At 40.4% G+C, this 23,396-nt stretch overlaps 1 protein-coding gene and 1 long non-coding RNA gene across 6 annotated transcripts in view; one reads left to right on the top strand and one right to left on the bottom strand.

The window, feature by feature from the left end:
• LOC5568519 (AF4/FMR2 family member 4) overlaps nt 1-23,396 on the top strand; it is a 492,113-nt gene that overhangs the window by 164,013 nt on the left and 304,704 nt on the right. The gene's annotated exons all lie outside the window — the stretch shown is intronic.
• On the bottom strand, nt 866-14,176 carry LOC5563837. 2 transcript variants are annotated; one of them, XR_002502557.1, is made up of 3 exons: nt 13,282-14,176; nt 12,569-12,947; nt 866-1,213 (listed from the first exon to the last, which is right to left on the bottom strand). It is a non-coding gene; the product is annotated as an uncharacterized LOC5563837 (long non-coding RNA). The 2 variants fall into 2 exon arrangements; XR_002502556.1 differs by having other exon boundaries at nt 12,569-14,174.

Below are 23,396 nucleotides of genomic sequence, written 5' to 3'. Positions count from 1 at the left end.
TAATAGTATTCATATCTTCATTACTTGATCTACCTTCTTTATTGGCAGTACGACCTCACTGGGACAGAACCTTCTTCTCAGCTTAGTGTTCAATGAACATTTCCGCAGTTATTAACTGAGAACATTTTTTGGCCAAAGTTGCCATTTTCGCATTCGTATATCGTGTGGCAGGTGCGATCATACTCTATGCTCAGGGAAGTCAAGGAAATTTCCATTACGAAAAGATCCTGGACCGACCGGGAATCGAACCCAGACACCTTCAGCATGGCTTTGCTTTGTAGCCGTGGACTCTAGCCTCACGCTCTTGCATAGTGGCATTGAAAAACATGACCTGATGCCTAACGGCGAATACAGGTTGATCACATGAATTGAATAGGATGAAGAAGGACTCGTATTTCTTACATTTGTTTGACTTGGCAGTTCTTCTGCTAGAATACTACCTGAATCTGTCTCATTATAATTTGGGCAAAGTCATGCCTCTCATCCGGTGACCCCATTTCCACAAAATAATTCGGATGGCGCCCAACGGAGATGAGTCTTCTCACGTCGTCAGTTGGGGATTTAATCTTTTCAAAACCCCCCTGCACGTGATCAGCTTCTTAATATTTATGTGACTACTGGTCTTACCATCCGAGAAGAGCCGAAACCTTGCGGAAACGAGCATTTGATGATCACGATGCTTGCTCACATATTGAGTCGTGTTCATGAACCGCGCTTAAGCTTACTGGGGATGATTTGCTTGTTTACCACGAACAAATCGATGCGATAGCCTGAGGACAGTATCAGTTTGTTTGGTTCGGAATTTTGATTAGGTCAAGGCTGTTGTTATAATACGATTGTCTGATTTGCATGCAAGAAAACGCAGTGACATTTGGCCCCAGACGGGTTGACGGGGCGATAGTTTATGTAGGTTCCTACTCATGTACAGATTATTCTACGCTCACACAAATATGGCTAATCTAAACCTAAATTCAATAAATACCAGCTATAAACAAATCTTAGCATAATGTTTTCAGAAAACACAAAACGAAATGACTAATCGCCATGGGGTCCGGATCCACTGGTGGAGTTGCTCGTCAGCGTCGTCAACAGACGGCTGATTGTGTATTCACTTGGGCTTTGGTTCCCAACGGAGAAGGCGAGCATTACGGCAACGACGATGCCGGTCAGCACCAAAAGTAGGCCGATTATCGGTAGAAGTACGCAGCACAAGCTAGAACGAGAAAACGGAGTGGGGAGTTAGCGGTGGCGTTGATGCTAATCTGGGTCGGAATTTGAAATAGGAGTTTTATTGGAATCAGTAGACTTTGGGTGTTTGGGTCCAAGCTTAAATGAGGATATTGAAAAATAATCATTACACGAATTGTATAATATGCATGAACTTATAGTGTTAATGGTTGACAATTTTCGTAGAACTATTTCTTACAAAAATCATAACATCTTTAATTTTATAATTTCTTAGTGTTGTAAAACCCATAAAATCATTTTTTTTTATTTTATGCACTCATAGTTTTAGAGAATGAGATGAATATATTAACAGGGTATTCAAGAAGTTTGACATTGCGGAGAAATTCAAAAATTTTTTATTGCCTCGCGGAAATAACGCGCAGCAGGCAATCCCCGAATAGAACAAATGATCTACAGCAAGCATTGATGTTTTCAAAATGATTAAAATCGTTGACATTACAGAATGGACCGATGCACGAGTTCACTTTTTGACTTAACGTGTGTTCTTCGTAGTTTAAACTATGCACATACAACTTTATAATTGTTCATTACAAATTAAGCTATGAATCTCCATTCAGGTGGTTCAAAACAACTATCCTCTAACCATACGCATTTCCAGATAAGGCGATTTTGAAAATTCTCCATGGCTTGGAGTGGGATTGGAGTTGGTTGTTCTCCTTCGTAAAACTGTGATCTACGTGGTATCCACAACATTTTCAAATTGGTATGTAACCGTTTGAGTGACCGTATAATGATTATAATGTAACACGCCAAGGAATTCATGCACGTGGTTTGCTCTGTTTGCCAGATGATACAGATGCGATTCCCATCTATGTAAAGGTATTTCCTCATGTAATGATTGATGTATTTGATTTTTTTTTTCAGTTTTTCGACAACGATTCGCGTTGAAACCATCAAACTTATCATGACAGCAGATACAGTATAAACAAGAATATTGCATTCTAGTCAGCGGTAAATTTGATGATTTTGATGGAAAAATCTAATGCGCACCTTATCGAACGCGCCGATTTGCAATCGTCGCCGGTGGAACCGTCGACAAAATCGTCGCCAGCCAACCAGCCGCTGTGAATTTGACGTTTCAATAGCCTTACCAACATAACAGCAAATCACCTCCTTTGATTAGTTAGGTGATGATTTTGGAAAACAGTATATTATTTTTCAATATCCGTATAATGTCGATAGGATACAAAAGAAGGGTAAGTGATCCATTAGTTATGGGTGTTCCTATAGTTGTGGTAGTACCATTTACATTGATTTAATTGAATTAGCTGCAAATCCGACACCGTTATCGACATATTCGCTTATTGATACAAGAAATAGCTGAAAACACCGTTCAAATTGCTTCAATATTGATGAAATACCACCAAAACTACTTAAACCTTTCTCACTTGTACCAATAGTTACGGTAAAGTGTTCCTATAATGGAGGACCCCATAAGAAAACAACATACCTAAAAAAACCTCAACTAAAGGAGAAGTGTACCAATAGTGAAGGTATTATTTTTCACTGACATGCCTCTGCACTGTTTTGATTTTATATGAGGTTTAGACGTTCACTGGCCTTGTTGTTTACTAATTTTATAAAGGTGTGAAAGAGTGAGACTGTTTTCTATGCAGAACCCCATTGTTTTTTGTTTTTTGCTTTGGCTGGGGAACAAATACATGATGCTCAATTTATCTTGAGTTTGAGCTTGATTGGCCGCCCGTGGTTGCTACTCCAGTATCGCCAGATCAGCTGCACTTACACAAGGAACCAACCAGATGACTGCTTGGGATTAACAGGCACCCTCAGTGTATAAGTGCTGGTGATCTTCAGAATGCAGACCAATGAGGGGAAGGGGAAGGAATTGATGATGCATTCAACTGGCTCCCACGGTTATACCGTATACAATTGCGTCAACGCCAGTTCATGCAGGAAGGGTGAAAAGGTGGGGTATTTTTTATGGCAGAGAGGCTTGCTGGTTTGGTTAGCAGACTGCCTATGTATCAGGCGTAAAGGAAGGCATACTATAATGATGAACGAATGGAAGCGTAGGGAAACGGTTTATTTTTTGTCCGTCTCGGGTTCTAGCAAATGCTATGAACTGTGACAGATACATCAACTCTGATATATTAAGAGTGGTAGATAGAAGTACAAAGTACGAGGAAAGGGACGGGCCTGGGATTGAACCCATTACCTTCTGCTTATGAAGCAGAAGCGGTAGCCATTAGACCAACAACCCCGTTGAATACATGTTTCTCATTTTATCGTATAAGAAGTGACATACAAATCGTCATGTAGAATAACTTGCAACAGTCCTTTAAACTAAAATTCTCTGCAGTTTCATGGAAATAAAAAGCACATGTGAACATTTTTGAACTCGGTAATGGAAAAAGCAACCTATTTATTTCCAAATATTTAAAAGAATGAGTCTCATTATTCTTATTAACTGTTACTATTCAGATCTTTACTGTACGGCTTACAAACAAACTTTAGGTGTACTTTTGAATAAATGATGTTTTCTGTTCATACTCGCATAACAGTCCCATATTCTATGGTATTTCATATAAAAGTGGGACTGTCATGCAAGTATGGACAGTTTAAGCCTTTTTTTCTTTTGCGGGTTTTTGAATTATCACACTATTATATTTTATTTTAATTTTCGATAATATCCATCCATCGTTCGTGAAACATGCATATTGACTGTATTTATTTTAAATTGTACTTTGTTTGATAAACCTGACAATATGTAAACTACTTATCTCGAAATTTTTACATTACGTTGCACACCGTTCATCATTGTTCTTAAAAATGCTTGGATGTCTTTCTGGAAAAGATGTTCTCATTCATAATTTTTCATTGCGTTTAGCGGACAATCTTGTTGTACACCAATTTGAATTTGATGAGCAAATTATACGTTTGGATCTAGGGTTGTTAACGTTAATCAACGATAAACGTCGTTATCGTTGATTCTGCTCTGAATCAACGTCAACGTCGTTGCGATGATTTTCATGCTTGTTACCGTCAACGTTAACGAGTTTGCGATGAATTAATGTCAACGCTGACCGCTAATTAAAGCGTTGATCTTACATTTCATACAAGTTCCTCAAAAATGTTTCTGAACATCAATAAACAGCGCGTTTCTATGCTGACACCCCGTATCCATGGAAAATTGATAGACAAAATCGAAGTTCACAGTGCAGAGCAATGCCACTCACTTACACTACCCGTCATAAATACGGACTCACTGAAATAAGTATTGCAACACTCTGCTGAATAATGAATCACCCCCGAAAAGTTTAGCATCACCTCAAAACAGGTTAATTCACATTGCTATATCTCGAGATCCTTACGACTTGCAAAGAAGCGATCTTCAGCAAAGTTGTTCAGGGGATCAAGGACATCCGGAAAGCGAACAGTTTAGTTCGCGATTTTGCCGCTAGGTGGCGCTAGTGAGCATTTAAAATTGAGCATAAATTGAGCATTTTGAACTAGTTTTAGCTTGTGATCCATAAGAGATAGAAAGTTCGGGTCTTCGGCAAAGTTGCTCAGGGGTTCAAGGACATCCGGAAAGCAAACAATTTAGTTCACGATTTTGCCGCTAGGTGGCGCTAGTGAGCATGTAAAATTGAGCATTTCAAACTAGTTCTAGCTTGTCATACATAAGAGATAAAATGTTCGGGTCTTCGGCAAAGTTGCTCAGGGGTTCAAGGACATCCGGAAAGGGAACAGTTTAGTTCGCGATTTTGCCGCTAGGTGGCGCTAGTGAGCATGTAAAATTGAGCATTTTGAACCATTTCTAGACTGTGATCCATAAGAGATAGAAAGTTCGAGACTTCGGCGAAGTTGTTAAGAAGGCCAAGTACATCCGGAAGGCAAACAGTTAGGTTGTAGATTTCGCCGCTAGGTGGCGCTAGTGGGCATGTAAAATTTAGCATTTCAAACTAGTTCTAGCTTGTGATCCACATGAGATAGAAAGTTCGAGTCTTCGGTAAGTAAAGAACAGAAATAAAGTAAAGGACATCGGAGAAGGTATCGACCGTGATTGTTTTATTTTATTTTGTTTTACGGCTATAGCGGTCATGCGACTCAAAGCTAAAGGGAGTCTATAGAAGCAAATGATGGAAACGAATAGGTGCATAGGCGTCGCAAAATACAGGACGCTTCGATGCTTACTGACTTTAAAATGGCTTGCTCAATTTTCACCACCTAATTAAAAAAAAATTCAATCTTGTCGCTCCCTTGCGACGCCTATGCACCTATTCGTTTCCATCATTTGCTTCTATAGACTCCCTTTAGCTTTGAGTCGCATGACCGCTATAGCCGTAAAACAAAATAAAGTAAAGGACATCCAAATATCAAATTTTTTGGTTCCTAATTTTGCCACTAGGTGGCACTAGTACGCATATTCAATTAAATATATGAAACAAATTCTATTTTTCGAGCCAGATGAGATAGGAAGTTTGAATCTTCGGCAAAGTTGTTCGGAAAGTCAAGGGCATCCAGGAAACAGTTTGCTCTGGAGGGATGACTGTACCTTAACATTACGAATTTGATAAGATAGAATTTCCAGAATGATGTTCAGATATTCTTTGACATTTGAAAGTTGAAGTGATTAGGGATGGAATCATATTAAATTAAAGTGATTCAGGTCTGATCAAATGTATATTCAAGTGTATCATATCTGATTCATATGCTAGTGATTCTGGTATGACTTACTCCATATGCGAGTGACTCAGTCAGGACTCATATTCATCACATTCAAATTATTTAAGTCAGAATCTCTTCATGGTTCAAGTTTGATTGACTTTATATCCAAGTGATTGATGTCTTATTCTCTTTATATTCATATTCTTTCGGGTTTGATTCACTCTACAGTCGACTCTCCATAACTCGATATTCAAGGGACCATCGACTTAAAGAATTATCGAGTTATAGAATATACCAACGCAAAAAATCCCAAAATCGAAGAAACAAATTTCAGTATTTCCAATACATATATGATAACTTCTGTAAGAAAGCAATAATATTTTGTTGATATTATTTTACAAACAAATGTCCCATGTTTTTCCTTACGTAATTTTTTTTTTATTTTAATGTTTTAAACATTTATTACAACTTGCAAGTATTTATTCACTTCCAGAATAAATCCAAGTTTCCCAGTATAAGAAGGATTTTAAAATGGATATCGAGTTATGGAGGGAAATTTTCCTCTCACGTGACATCGACTAATTGAGATATCGAGTAATAGAAATATCGACTTATGGAGAGCACGATATATGGGAATTTGAGGGGACCGAAAAATCGATCGAGTTATAGAGCATATCGAGTTATAGAATATCAAGTTGTGGAGAGTCGACTGTATATTCAAGAAATTCAGGTGTGACTTGAATATGGAGTGAACAAAAATCATGTCAAATTCACTCCATGTTCAAGTGACTCAGGATTGATTCATTTTATATTCAATATATTCAAGTTTAGTTCTCTCCATACCCGCAAGTGTTTCACGTCAGATTCACTTTATTATTAAGTTATTCAGAATTGATTCATTTCATTTTCAAGTGATTCAGTTTGTTCCATATCCTAGTGATTCTTATCTGATTCACTCATTTTCAACTGATTTAGGTTTGATTCATTGATGTTCAAATGATTTCAAGTGATTCACTTCATTTTTAAATGTTTCAAGTTTGATTCACTTTATGTACAAGTGATTCAGGTAAGATTGATTTCATATTCAAGAGATTTAGGATTTATTTCCAGTGATTTATGTTTGATTCGCTTCATATCCAAGTGATTCATGTCGGATTCGCACCATATTCAAGTGATTCAGGTTTGACTCGCATTATATTCAAGTGCTGCAGGTCTGAAAGTGCCTAGTTTGAAATGCTCAATTTTACATGCTCACTTGCACCACCTAGCGGCAAAATCGAGAACTAAACTGTTTGTTTTCCGGATGTCCTTGAACCCCTGAGCAACTTTGCCGAAGACCCGAACATTCTATCTCTTATGGATCACAAGCTAGAACTAGTTTGAAACGCTCAATTTTGCATGCTCACTAGTGTCACATAGCGGCAAAATCGCGAACTAAACTGTTCGCTTTCCGGATGCCCTTGAACCCCTGAGCAACTTTGCCGAAGACCCGAACTTTCTATCTCTTATGGATCACAAGCTAGAACTAGTTTGAAATATTCACTAGCGCCACCTAGCGGCAAAATCGCGAACTAAACTGATCGCTTTCCGGATGTCCTTGAACCCCTGAGCAACTTTGCCGAAGACCCGAACTTTCTATCTCTTATGGATCACAAGCTAGAACTAGTTTGAAATGCTCAATAGCGCCACATAGCGGCAAAATCGCGAACTAAACTGTTCGCTTTCCGGATGTCCTTGAATCCCTGAGCAACTTTGCCGAAGACCCGAACTTTCTATCTCTTATGGATCACAAGCTAGAACTAGTTTGAAATGCTCAATTTTACATGCTCACTTGCGCCACCTAGCGGCAAAATCGCGAATTAAACTGTTCGCTTTCCGGATGTCCTTGAACCCCTGAGCAACTTTGCCGAAGACCCGAACTTTCTATCTCCTACGGATCACAAGCTAGAACTAGTTTGAAATACTCAATTTTGCATGCTCACTAGCGCTACCTAGCGGCAAAATCGCGAACTAAACTGATCCCTTTCCGGATGTCCTGGATCCCCTGAGCAACTTTGCCGAAGACCCGAACTTTCTATCTCTTATGGATCACAAGCTAGAACTAGTTCGAAATGCTCAATTTTAAATGCTCACTAGCGCCACCTAGCGGCAAAATCGCGAACTAAACTGTTCGCTTTCCGGATGTCCTTGATCCCCTGAACAACTTTGCTGAAGATCGCTTCTTTGTAAGTCGTAAGGATCTCGAGATATAGCAATGTGAATTAACCTGTTTTGAGGTGATGCTGAACTTTTCAGGGTGATTCATTATTCAGCTGTGTGTTGCAATACTTTTTTGAGTGAGTCTGTATTTATGACGGGTAGTGTATATCATTATTTGGCATTGAACACTCACTTATTTTGGATGTCAGTTTGTTCTTGCTTGCAAGAACTTTTACATCAATTTTTGATACAAAAGATTTTTGTAACGATATTGTATCCGTCTTGACCTACCGCCGTGGCAATGAGCTAAATCGTTAGCGGAGAGCGGCTTCCGTCGCCTCCAGGCAACACACGACATACTTCTTATCTGCCCATCCAACAACTAAATGGTTCTGAGTGACCGCACCAGGATGACTTCAATTACTCATTTTCGAAGTCTTTTTCCCACCAAAGCCGACTACCAGGAAATCAGTCAATATTCTTAAAAAAAGATCATATATTTTTCGTCGTATTTGGACATGTCGTGTTTCAGTGTCTTAATTGAATCTGTTGAAACTGTCCACACAATTTGCAATTATCTTGTTTTTATGTTGTTAATAAATTTGTCATTTGTTCTGACGTTAACTGTTTCATATCCTGCTTTTAAGATGTATCTATTCACAAATCCGTCAAACTATATAACATATATTTTTCTTCATAGAAATCAGAATCTGCAAACTTTTAACGCTAGAAATAACGAAGTCGTTGGCGTTAAATTAAGGCTAAGTAGCCCGTCATTCGTTTTGGCAACAATGATGATTTTACAGCTTGCATTTCAAAGTGATAAAACTCAGTCTTGATAATTTATATTGACTTGAAAATGTATCACTGAACGCGCTAACATGCATAAAGTATGCTGATACTTTTTCAGTTGTGTCAGTGCAAAACCAACTGATTTTCTTTGATTCGAAATCTTGAGATGAATTAGCAACAATCATCAACGATGCGTACAAATTTCAACGACGGCCTACTTCGCCTTAACGCTGAACGTTAACGTTACCATTAAATCGATTTATGAAAAAATCGACACAAGCTTCGTTAATCATTACAGGTTAACGTCAACAAATTAACGAAACGGAGTTAATCATTGATTAACGTTAACAACCCTGTTTGGATCCCACTTTGTAGGCGGCATTTAGGATAGTAATGTTGCTCGTTTCGTGGGTAGCGAATTATGTTTAAAGTTTATATTTTTTACTGATCAATATTAAAAAAGAGTAAAAAATTATAAACATTTTTATGAGAATGCAAACTTCAAACTTTGAGCGCTATTTTCTCAATGCCTACTAATTCTATATGGGACAGTTATGCCTTCATGGGCAGAGTCTCTGTCATCATTCAGGTGTTCATCATAACGCTACTTCCACCTTTTGATCGTTTGTCCGTTAAAATACTCCCGTCCTTATCATTTTGAAGACTACTTAAAGTGAAAATAATTCAAAGTTACACCTTGACATTTCAAAAGCACAAATCTTAAGGACTAAACAACCAATCACGCTGAAAATTGGAATAATGTGTTACTCGCCAATGGTCAAATTTTTATCACAGAACGCTTTTAAGTTCTTAAAATTTGCACTTTTGTTTTTTTTTTGGGGGAATGCATCTGCACCTTAACTGGGGTTCAATGGTCCTTTAGAGGAGAGCTTATCCACAGTCGAAATCGCTGTCTTAAAAAGCTGCGCATTTGGGCGACTTTTCGGTGGCGTTAGAATGAAACTACTGAGACGCGTTTCGGTGCCGTACACTGTTTTGAATGCAGTTTTACGATTGCAAGGTAGTGGTCATTGACAACGTTAGTACTGCGGTTGATTTCTCATGAGTTCTTAAAAAAATCTTCCAGGAATATCAATCGAGTACATCTTGGATTATCAATTTGCAGAGTTATAAATCAATTAGGACTAAAATTTGATTTCAGTGGTAGGTCATTTGACATAAAGTTGTTTGGCAAAAAGCCACTTGGCATAAGGTCAATTGGCATGAATGCCATTTGGCGTAATGATCATTTGGCATTATGGTCATTGGGCAGAATGATTGTTTAGCAAAATCGTCGTTTGGTATAATGAGTCTTAAAATAAAGAATTTTTAGGGGTGAGATCAGTTTACGATATTTCTCTCTAATTCCTCCGACAATTTCAGGATTATCGTGGAATAAATTGGAACAAATGATGACATTGAGGGATTAACCCCAAAATCGCATTTTTCTAAACAAATGAGAAGTCTACGACACATGAACATGAATTATGTAGCTTTGTCTGGGTTTTGAATTTTCTGACATATACACATGAAAAATATTCTTTCTCATAGAGGTTTTTCATGGCAGTTTTTGTTGATACTTTTTTAAAAGATATCAAAGCTGATAATATTCAAATTATAAATTATAAATTTTAGGATAATTATTGGTATTGAAGCCGATAATCGATGTTCCAATCGAAATTTTTCCTTCTTTCCATTCTTTCAGACATGCTCCGTTTTCATTTTTTTTTCTGTTGCAATTATTCTTGTAGATATTTTAATAATTTAATCATAAAAGTTTTCCTCCTTCAAATCGGTCTTTAGTGTTTTAATGCTTTATTTGTTTTTCATGATGTTACAAAAACGAACCAGACACGGGCTGAAAGGCTCATAACCAAAGTGAATAAAAATAATGATGTTCAGAACAAACATTGTTTTTAATGCTGTGGATGTTTTAAACATACATTTAACTTTTCTTGGAACACAAGTTCTATTTAACTTTTTCCATACATTGTTAGCTTTTGAAACATATAAAAGGTGTATTTACTTTTGTTAATAAAAACACTTTTCTTTAAACTTGTAGGGCGCTTGAGACTCCTTCCATACAACCAACCCCACTATCGGAAAGAGGATGAATTTCTCTTTCTAATAGTGCCGGGGCAGTGACATGAAAATGTATTGCTTGCAATATTAGTTTCACGTTGCAGTCAAATTTCGCTCCTATTGTCATAATACATAAGATTAAACAATTCGAAACTTACCTTCCATTAAACAGAAGGACTCAGTAATTAATCAGTCAAATGTTGTGCTGTGACCATTTTTAAATCCATTATGCCAAACGGTCATTATGACAAACAAATTTATGCCAAACGACCATGCCAAATGACCTTATGCCAAACGGCCTTATAAAAAAACGAATTTATGCCAAACGAGGCACAATCAATTGTTTCCTTGTATATACAACGAAAATACCAGAGAAGTCCGTATTTCTTAGATCAATATTCCTACTATGATTTCGGGAATTACAGTTCCTTCAACGATTGCTTTAAGAATTATTTGATTCAAATTTTTAATATTTATCAACTAAAATCACTGGAGAGGGGTCCGTAGCCTTGAGATTACGCTTTCGCTTCATAAGCGGAAAGTCTTGGGTTCGATTCCCAGCCATATAAGGAATAACTAAAATCACTAAAGACCTCAAAGAAAAGTCTTCAGGAGTTGCTTCAATGATTCGTTCCAGCACTCTTCAAAAAATTTATAGTTATATTTAGTTAATCCTCTAGACATTATTCCAGGCAGTCATCGAAAAATTCTACCACGGACTCGTAAACTTTTATTCCGAAATTGATGAGTTGATGAACGAAGAGAAATCGTTCATGGAAGGAGCCCTTTCAAGGAATGTTTAAAGAAACTATCAAGTGACTGCTCAGAAAACTCTAAAAGAGATAATTTCAAACATTTTTTAATCACGCGATTCTGGGGATCCTCTAAGATATCTAATCAGTGCTCCTTTAAATGTTTCTCCTAACAGTCCGTAATAGCTGGAAACTTGATCGATTGATCGCTGCCAGTGATTGACCGATCGATCAAGTTATCAGCTAAAATGTTCAGTTTTCTTAATTTGTCAATTAAATGTTTGGCTTCAGTCTATTTCCATCTTAAGAGTTATCCAAAGTAGGTTTAAAGTATCTTTGAATTTCTCCCTAGATTTCTTTAGAGAGTCATTCAGGTATATCTATGATAATTCCTCAATAGATTTCTCCCGAAAAAATATACCATGTTTTAGGGTATTACTGCTATCCTTCGATAGGACTTGCAGATTTGAAGTTTATCATTTGAATAAGGCCTTCCTTAGCAGAGTGGATAGAGTCCGTAGCAACAAAGCAAAGCCATGCTGAAGGTGACTGGGTTCAATTTCCGGTCGGTCCAGGATCTTTTCGTAATGGTAATTTCCTTGACTTCCCTGAGCATAGAGCATCATCGTACGTGTGCCACGTTCTGAGAATGGTCAATTCGGTACCAAAAACATCATCAAAATACAATGTTGAAATTCGTGTTTATATTTTTGAATTGATTTTTGTACTCTACAAAAATGATAGTATTTATCTTAAATGGATAACAAGATCGCTTGAAACCAATAATTTTGAAATTATGAATTTATCGGCTTAGGTATCTGGTAGTAGACGATCTCCCCTTATTCGTTTGAAAATTTTGAACTTACCTTGCACAGCAAAGACCCGACTGGTAACAGGTGCAGCAACAGTAATAGCAAGATTTGATCACTTCACCCATGCTGCAAGCTAAGTATGTATATCCGTTGCCTCGTAAACACGAGCTCCTTACTTATTACCGTCCGTCTTCGTCAGTGAGACTGGCTTTTGCTGTTCGACGACTACAGCTATCTACCAGACCGACGACAACTTTGTGTGACGCAGCTTGCTCTCCCCGGCTCTGCAGCCAAATTCGTCGAAATCGGCGTCGTCGTCGATAGCAGGTCATTAGTTTACCGAATATGGGTGAATAATTGAATTACGCGGCCGCCGATCGATCAACCACCGATCGATCGTTTTGCGATCAATGAACAGCGCGAACGGTGTACGCTGTGTCCGAAAGGAGTTATTATGCAACTTTCATGTACCTCACGTTTTTTTTCACAGGAAGTTATTTTTAATCATAAGAAACAAACTAGTTAAACCGCAACCGTGAATGTATTTTTTTTTAAGAAATCGTCTTTTGAATGATAATATATCTCTGAGCTGTACTAGTACACAACACTGAAGACGGCCTTACAGTTGAGGTCGAAATGTTTGGTTATGAAATCAATAACAATAATGTAAACGTAACTGAAGAAAACTTCAAAAGGATTACCCAAAAAATCTAAGGTAGAATATTTTGCAGTTTTCTTCTTATATTAACTGTTACCAGTCCACTTACTATTGGAGAAAATCTGTGGCATATAAAAGTTGCATAAAAACCCCCTTTGGGCATAACGTGGCGGTGGCACAATAGAGTGGCGTTCCGGAGGGCGGTACATTCAGTTACCGGAGCAGACAGGTAACAACAGGCTGAGGACTCTTACACCATTGACTGTCTTCCTTATTGGGGGTTCGCGGGTTAACTTGGTCAACTGTGTCGTTTGAAGGTAGTTTCGTACGCGGCGAAGACGGGTAACACCAGACACAGAGCTGAATGAAAGGTGACCAATAATTGATTACATCTGACAAACCGAGTAGACGGCCAGTCCCGCTTTAGCAGGTGGTTGCTTGATTGATACTGGAACTGTGTGGGAAGACGCAATTTCACGGCACATCAAAACACCAGCTGATTACCTACTTTACTTACGGTACAGTGTGTATGGGGATTTTTCTGTTTCATTCTTCACATCACTTAGGCATTCACTTTGTTTACATTGCTGATAACGGTTCATATGCGCGTTGTCTTATCTTTTAGCATAGTATTTGTTTTTGTGACGGACTTGGTTTCAGCATCGTAACCTGTATTGTGTTGGGTATGTGGGCAATACTTTGCTTTACTTTGTTTCTGTTTTCAATACCAGCATACGTGTTTTTAAATGCGATATAGGGCATGTCGCCTCTTATGCAACGGTTTAATTTCTCGCTGGATGTTTACCAGCTCATGCTTTTCTTGATGAGTGTTCAACATTTAGGAATGAATCGAAACGTTCAACCTTCAACGACTTACCCTAATAAGATTGCCTTGTTTAGCTTTATGATAGTGGCGTTTTGCCCACGGTAAGATCACTGCTTCAAGCTAAATATTTTACAAATGAGCTGCGTTATCCCCTCAATACTTAAATACAGGTAAACCTCAATGAGTCGATGATCTATGACTCTACTAATAGAACCCTGAGCGAGAGAGAAGACAGCTGGCTTAGATTGCGAGCTCTCAAAAGTCAAGGGAACCTGTCACCAACTGTCACTAGAAAACCGTACAGTCGAAGGACAGAGCGTGAAAAACCTTTAACATTCAAGTAAACGTAGTTCATGTTTGTAGATGTTTTTCAATGATTTCACACATTAAAAAATTGAATACTCAAGTATAGTTGTGTATTGGCAAACTGCTATTGAATATGATTTTGACCAAAATAAGTTCATCTGACCGTTGTGCACAACTTAAGAATTGAAGGAAGAAGGCAACTTTGCGAACTGTCAGTGAGCTGTCTTCTCTCTCTCAGATGGAACCATGGACCAATGCACGAGTTCACTAATTTGACGTTTGAGCGGTGCCGAATTCACTCGTTCCCATTGTCACGTAAATAACACGGCATCGCTCAAAAGTCAAATGGACCGATGCATAAGTTCACTAATTTGACGGTTGAGCGGTGCCAAATTCACTGGTTTCCATGGTCACATAAATAACAAGGCATCGCTAAAACGTCAAATAGTGAACCCGTGCATTGGTCCATAGTGAACTCGTGCATCGGTCTACACTAATAAATGAAATGTCCTGGTTATTTTGATGGTTCCCTCAAACAGCTTTCCAAAACATTACACTGCTGTTATACGCATGATTGTCCAATGTTTTAAAATCTGTATGCAATCGAGAAAACCGCGTTCAACGATTTTAACTCATGCCTCGTGTTGACAAGGTTTGAGATAAATTTAAATAAAATCGTTGCAGTAGAGTAAAGAATAATGTGTTCATTAGAGCCAACAATTTGTATTATGAGAAAAACGTATATTTTGCTATGAAATTTGCAGTGGGAATGTTATGGCTAGAAATAGGGAGCTTTTGGTGAATTTTACGCATAACAGTCCCATTGATAGTAGTGATCAATAATGTGCAGAGCATACTGCTGTAGACGACCGGTATTACAGATGCCTTAGGGATCGCCTGGACTCTATTGTGCAATTATCGAGTGAGATAAGTGCCCGTTGCTCGGACTAGCCACCACAACCCCAGTCTTGTGACGGGCCAATCCTAGTTTCCTATCCTCATCCATTCCTCAACTATGGGAACAGAGTACGCTGCTGTCAACTAGGTTGATGTTGTCGGAGAAGCCAACAATCTTAACACCCATCGGAAAGTGCGGCCTCCGTTCATTATCGTTCATCGCATTCCATAACATCGGGCCGAAGATAGGATTTCTGCCCCTACTCCGTGTCATAGTAGAATCCTACTATAAAATAGATTTCTAAAAGCTTACACAACTGCACCGGTACCTTGAGGCGGTGAAGTGCATGTGCTTCCGCTTCCCAGCTTGCGTTGTTGAACTCTTTCTTCACATCCAGAGTCACAAGTACCGCGCAGTAACGCATGCCGCTCCTTTTGTGCTCGATTGCGACCTCAGCTGTCTGAACGACCGACTGGATAGCATCCAGAAACGATTTACCTTTCCTAAATCCAAACTGGTTGTTGGACAGGCCGTCCGCACCTTCCGTGTATTGTACCTGTACGGATCCGCATTGACCGCTGCCTTTAAGGCAACATTCGGGATATCATCGGGTCCCGTTGCTTTGTTTGAATGATTTCACGACTTCTGCCAGCTCTTCGTTCGTCATCCTCGCCACTTCTTCTCCTTCATCTGCCGCATACGGCGCCAAGGGTTTGTGTGGTATTGCGGGAAGAGTACAACGATTATGAGTCGCAGCAGGTCGTGCGACTTCTCTTGGGGCACCATGGCACCTTTGGTCTTAGCCATTACCACTCTGTAGGCGTCACCCCACGGACTCGAGTTGGCACTCTGGCATAGGTTGTCAAAGAATGCCCGTTTTCAACTCTTGATTTCCTTTTTGAGAGCTAAATTTGCCTCTCTGAATGCTGCACCGCGTTTTTCTCTTTGTGTTTCTGTGCGTGCGCGCTGCATTCTTCGTCTAGCCCGACCCGACCAGAAGAAAATAACTACTGAATACCAAATTGAGGTATTCCATACCAGATAATTTCCAATACTTACAACCTGAATGAGGTATGAATGAGCCCCGCATAAGAGGTAAAATACCTCAAATAATACCTTCTGCATATTCTACAAATACCAAGCTAGTAACTAGATCAGGTATTGTAATACCTAAATAATACTTGATGGATTTTCATATAAAAGTGAAATTTTTCAATACTAGTTCAATACCTCAAGCAGTCCTCAATAGCTGTCGAATACCAAAATGAAGTATTTTGAATTGTTTTAAACATTTTTTTTTTCAAATACCATTATAATACCAAAATAAGGTATTGATAACTGAACAATACCTAATTGTGGTATGATACCAAAATATGGTATGCATAAGTTATTGGCGAGTTATTCTTACCTCCTCGGGGAAAGTAGATTGCTCAAAGTTTTGGAATTGATTCGCACCACCAGTACACAGGCGGCCTGTTCTCTCTAGGAAGGGCTTTTCTCGGCATGAAAGCATTACACGATCTTGATATCACAGCAATAAGCTCTTCATCGTTTAGGTTCAGAGTGTTCCGTTCGCGCCTCAGGGCTTCAGTGAATACCGTTTTACTTCGAAATTCGGACACTGAGCACTTTGTAACATTCAACGGTAGATTTATTTATGAGTTTTAATTCTAATGAATATTTATTCCAGCTTATTATCGAAACAAATATGTTTTTCGTCCGTTAGTTGGGCAAAAGAAGCTTTAAATTTGGGATTAATCACTAAAAATATTAAAAATGAGAGATGCACGTTGCTTTGAAACTTAGACACTTTGATATTATCATTAAATATCATTGGTAACATGATATTAGTTAAAAAAAATACATGAAAATTAAGCATCCTATATGTTAGTTGGGGCCTTCCTTAGCCGAGTGGTTAGAGTCCGCGGCTACAAAGCAAAGCCATGCTGAAGGTGTCTGGGTTCGAATCCCGGTCGGTCCAGGATCTTTTCGTAATGGAAATTTCCTTGACTTCCCACACGATGTACGAATGCGAAAATGGCAACACAGGCATAGAAAGCTCTCAGTTAATAACTGTGGAAGTACTCATAAGAACACTAAGCTGAGAAGCAGGCTCTGTCCCAGTGAGGACGTATTGCCAAGGAGAAGAAATGTTAGTTTTCTTCGGAAGTATTTTTCGGTAGTTTAATCTCCAAATAAAATCAAAACTCTATGAAGAACGTGGAATTGTGCATTTAAAAAAAATAAACAAAATTGGCAGGTTTCAAGAGTTTCATCAACTAGTATTTGAAATATTGATATCTATATAGAACTCAAATGATTGATGCTAAAATAATTGATTAATCGAGTTCACAGCAGATAAAAAAATCAGTTGAATAAGGAAATACGTTAAACATATACACTTTTAATAACCAATGAGTGATTGTGGCTTGACATCTGAGTAATTTATTTAAAATTGTATGTATGAAACTATCTCCATCCGTAATAATGTATAAAACTACAGGCTCAATGACGTTTTTTGATTAGCTTTTCTTCAAGATTAAACACTTTCACGTCATTTGAAACCACCGGCAATGGGAAATATAACAGATTTCTATAATGAAGATAGTATTAGTTAACGGTAGTATTAAAATCTTGGCTATGTTTACTTACCAGAAGTTTTAAGCATAAGCGTCCGGCATTTCAAGCATTTAATAATTTTGCCTCGATATCCGGTTACCTGCAATTTATGTTGAACACAGGTACGTATTTTTTAAATTTTCAAACAATTTCCACTGCATGTGATACATACTTAAACATATCATCAACCGTTTAAAATACAAAACAACGTGTGAATGCTTTTTAACTTGAATAATAATGATGAATGATTTCAACTGGATTTTAGCCAATTGGCTAAGCAGTGCAAAAACAAGTACCTACGATGACAAGTGATTATGATTTTCATATTTTTCTGATAATTTTCACCACCTACTACGATGCTTATACATTTAAAATGATTAATTTTAATGTATTAATTGATTGGAATAATATTATTTATATTTAAATTATTTTTTCAACATTCGGAAAAGATGAAATTGTTCAGAGTGTCTGGCTTTCGAAGCGTCCGGGAATTCGATGCAAAACGGTACTTCGCTGTCGAAGTGCGCTGATTTCCAACTTCGCATTTGGGTCGAGTTACATCGCACTGTCCTCCGCCCGCCTGGTAGTATGTATATCATAGTCTTATCTCTACGGTCTTACGTATAGATTGTACCAAATGTAGAGGGTGTATATCCTCAAGACTATGTCGAAGCACTTAACCCACCGTCGGTCGCCCTAGTGTACTGAGTACACGCACTTTGCGAAAAGTCGAATAACACGATGAAAATCCCTTAAAATTGATCCGGGTGTTGGTCCTATTCCAAGATCTACTCTTCTTATTGCTTGTAGAGAAGAAATTTTTCGAAAAAATCAACGAAAAGTATTCGAAAACATCGTGTTTTTAACCTAAGTTATTAGGCGTGTACTCAGTACACCAGTGCGACCGCTCGTTATTTTTATTTTATTTTTTTTTATTTAGTTGGTGTTACATCAATTAATTTGATAAAACCTCGTTAACGATGTTACGCCATTTTACTCGGTCCAAGGCTGTGTCTCTCCAACCTCGATTTTGGCCCACGTTCTCCAGATCTTGTTGCACCTGATCAAGCCACCTCGCTCGCTGTGCTCCCCGCCTTCTTGTGCCAACCGGATTCGACGCGAACACCATCTTTGCAGGATTGTTGTCCGGTAGTCTTGCAACATGCCCTGCCCAGCGCACCCTTCCGGCTTTCGCAACCTTCTGGATACTTGGTTCGCCGTAGAGCCTAGCGAGCTCGTGGTTCATTCTCCGCCGCCACACACCGTTCTCCTGCACTCCGCCAAAGATCGTCCTAAGCACCCTTCGTTCGAACACTCCAAGTGCTTGCAGGTCCTCTTCCAGCATGGTCCATGCTTCATGTCCATAGAGGACCACCGGTCTTATAAGCGTTTTGTACATGGTACATTTGGTGCGGGGGTGAATCTTTCTCGACCGCAGCTTCTTCTGGAGCCCATAGTAGGCGCGACTTCCACTGATGATGCGTCTCCGTATTTCACGACTAACGTTGTTATCAGCCGTTAACAAGGATCCGAGGTACACGAACTCATCAACCACCTCAAAAGTATCCCCGTCTATCGTAACACTGCTTCCCAGGCGGGCTCTGTCGCGCTCGGTTCCGCCTATCAGCATGTACTTTGTTTTTGACGCATTCACCACCAGGCCGATTTTTGTTGCTTCACGTTTCAGGCGGGTGTAGAGGTCTGCCACTGTTCCAAATGTTCTGCCGACAATATCCATATCATCCGCGAAGCAAACAAATTGGCTGGATCTTGTGAAAATCGTACCTCGGTTATTGAACCCGGCTCTCCGCATGACACCTTCTAGCGCGATGTTGAACAGCAGGCACGAAAGTCCATCACCCTGTCGAAGTCCCCGGTGGGATTCGAACGAACTGGAATGTTCGCCCGAAATCTTCACGCTATTCTGCACACCGTCCATCGTTGCTCTTATTAGTCTCGTGAGCTTCCCGGGAAAGCTGTACTCGTCCATGATTTTCCATAGCTCTTCGCGGTCGATGCTATCATAAGCCGCTTTGAAATCGATGAACAGGTGATGCGTTGGGACTTGGTATTCACGGCATTTCTGGAGGATTTGCCGTACAGTGAAGATTTGGTCCGTTGTCGAGCGGCCGTTGATGAAACCAGCTTGATAACTTCCCACAAACTCATTTGTTATTGGTGATAGACGACGGAAGATAATCTGGGATAGCACTTTGTAGGCGGCATTCAGGATAGTGATCGCACGATAGTTTTCACATTCCAGTTTGTCGCCCTTCTTGTAGATGGGGCATATGACCCCTTGCTTCCACTCCTCCGGCAGCTGTTCGGTTTCCCAGATTCTGACAATCAGCCGGTACAGACAGTCGACCAACCTTTCCGGGCCCATTTTGATGAGTTCAGCTCCAATACCATCTTTACCAGCGGCCTTATTATTCTTGAGCTGGCTGATGGCATCCTTAACTTCCCTCAATGTGGGGGCAGGTTGGTTTCCTTCATCCGCCGTGCTGACTTAGTCACTTCCTCCGCTGTCGCGACCCTCGTCGCCTGTGTTCTCCGTGCCATTCAGGTGTTCATCGTAGTGCTGCTTCCACCTTTCAATCACCTCACGTCCGTCCGTCAAGATGCTTCCGTCCTTATCCCTACACATTTCGGCTCGCGGCACGAAGCCTTTTCGGGATGCATTGAGCTTCTCGTAGAACTTTCGCGTTTCTTGAGAACGATGCAGCTGTTCCATTTCTTCACATTCCGCTTCTTCCAGGCGGCGCTTTTTGTCCCGGAATAGGCGGGTTTGCTGCTTCCGTTTTCTTTTATATCGCTCCACGTTTTGTCGCGTTCCTTGCTGCAGCATTGCAGCCCGCGCTGCATCCTTCTCCTCCAAAACCTGCCTGCATTCTTTGTCGAACCAATCGTTACATGTCCTCCTTTCCACGTACCCGACGATGCTCTCGGCTGCTTTGTAGATGACTGTTTTTATGTTGCTCCAGCAGTCCTCAAGAGGGGCTTCGTCAAGCTCGCCCTCTTCCGGCAACGCTACCTCGAGATGCTGCGCGTATGCGGCAGCGACGTTCGGTTGGGCCAGTCGCGCTAGGTTATACCGAGGCGGGCGTCGATACCGTACGATGACGGATAGTTTTTGGCGCAGTTTCACCATCACTAGATAGTGATCAGAGTCGATGTTAGCGCCACGATAGGTTCTGACGTCGGTAATATCGGAGAAGTGCCGTCCATCGATCAAAACGTGGTCGATTTGTGATTCCGTCTGCAGTGGTGATCTCCAGGTGTATCGATACGGGAGGCTGTGCTGGAAGTAGGTGCTGCGAATGGCCATGTTCTTGGAGGCGGCAAAATCTATCAGTCGTAGGCCGTTCTCGTTCGTCAGCCGGTGGGCGCTGAACCTTCCAATCGTCGGTCTGAAGTCCTCTTCCTGGCCAACCTGAGCGTTCAAATCACCTATGATGATCTTGACGTCGTGGCTTGGGCAGCGATCGTACTCGCGTTCGAGCTGCGCGTAAAATGCGTCCTTGTCATCATCAGTGCTTCCGGAGTGAGGGCTATGCACGTTTATAATGCTGAAGTTGAAGAACCGGCCTTTGAGCCTCAACTTGCACGTTCTTTCGTTGATCGGCCACCACCCGATCACACGCCTTTGCATATCACCCATCACTATAAAAGCTGTTCCCAGCTCACGTGTGTTGCCGCAGCTCTGGTAGATGGTATGATTACCTCTAAACGTTCGCACCATCGAACCTGTCCAGCACACCTCCTGCAGCGCTACGATGTCGAAACCGCGGATCTTCAGTACATCGGAGAGTATGCGTGTGCTTCCGATGAAGTTGAGAGATTTGCAGTTCCACGTACCGAGTTTCCAATCGCTAGTCCATTTCCGTCGCTGTGGTCTTTGCCGATTGTTCCGGTCCGTATTCTCTCGTTGACGTTCCTGTGCTGATGTGTTTTTACGGCTGGCTTGCAGGGCCTGACACCAACCCCCTAGATTTCCGGAGGACCATTCCCCCTAAATGTTCGGAGGACCATAGTGCGCAGTTTAGCTTAGAGTCCTTCTCTGGCACTCGGACGATGATCAGCCGCCCCTGACATGGGGAACAGACGCTGTTGTGAGCCGCTCCTAACATGGAGTACAGACGCTCAAGGTTTGCAGAAGCAAAAGCAAAAGCAAACCCCCCTTCCCTGTCAGCATACGACCAAAGTTCCCACCGGGGGTTGGTTACCCGATCTTCCCTAAGGTTACTCGTACCCCGGCCAGTACCAGGAGGAGGTAGGGATAGGAGTTGCTGGGCAAGAGGCTAAGGACCGCACAGAGGGGTCTATTTTATTCCTTCAGGTACGCGAGGTACCAATGGTACGCCATGCCCAGCCATTTACCAACCGAAAAAAAAAACCGCTCGTGTACCTTTTTTTACCGGGCCCGTCACACGAGCGGTCGCATCGTGTACTGAGTACACGCGGAGCAATTTGATTGTACATCCAAAGCTAGGCAAGATAGAATATGGATGTCTTCGACGAATTTCTTCAGTCCAACGGTACCAATTGGTCAGTGGACAGAAAACACTTTGGAAACATCCTCATCTTCCTGTGGCCATCGGATTGTGCCCCGGGGGAACCAACGTAGTGGACATTTCGCAATGCAACATCTCGTACACAAATATCTCAGGATCTAGATTTTTTAGCAAGATGATGTCTTTGGCAAAGTTGTTCAGTAGGTCAAGGGCTAACATGTGATAGGCTGCTTGTTTCGAAATTTTGTCACCAGATGGTGCTAGTGAGCATTTGAATTGTCAAACACCGATATCTCAAGATCCTGATTACCTAGAAAGATGATGTCTTCGACAAAGTTGTTTAGTGGGTCAAGGACTAACATATGATAAGCTACCTTACAAGAAAAACTGCCACAAGATGGCGCTAGTGAGCATGCAATATTTTAATCACGGATATCTCAGGATCCCGATTTTTTAGAGAGATGGTGTTTTCGGCAAAGTTGTTCCGTAGTTCAAGGGCTACCATGTGATGATCTTCTTGATTCGGAATTCTTTCAATAGATGGCGCAAGTGAGCATGATGTTTTGCGAACACAGATATCTCAGGATCTAGGTTAGAGTAAGGTGGGGCAAAAGTTCGACCTTTGTGGTATAATCAAAGTTTCCAGGAAAACAATAGCAGTTGAAACAAAACAAATACCATACATTGAATCTTCAACGTATTGGCTATAATTTTGCTGAACAAATTTGTGTCAAAATATTTACACATTTTTAGTTATAAAAGTTTCAAAATTAATTGTCTTATTCGAACTTTTGTCCCACCGGTGGGGCAAGAGTTCGAATCTAGTGTGGGGCAAAAGTTCGCTGGCTAAAACACAAAATATCGATCCTTTTATGATAGGCATACTTTACACCAAGTAGATGAAAAAACCGAATTTAGTACTATACCATTTAATTCCACTAGAGTTTGTATCCCTTGACAGATACGCGTATTTCGACCTCAACTGTAAGGCCGTCTTCAGTGTCGTGTACTAGACTCGACTTGAATTACACGACACTGAAGACGGCCTTACAGTTGAGGTC

This window comes from Aedes aegypti, chromosome 3 (assembly GCF_002204515.2).
Source record: "Aedes aegypti strain LVP_AGWG chromosome 3, AaegL5.0 Primary Assembly, whole genome shotgun sequence".
NCBI classification, from domain to species: Eukaryota; Metazoa; Arthropoda; class Insecta; order Diptera; family Culicidae; genus Aedes; species Aedes aegypti.
This window is presented reverse-complemented; position numbering and strand designations above follow the sequence as displayed.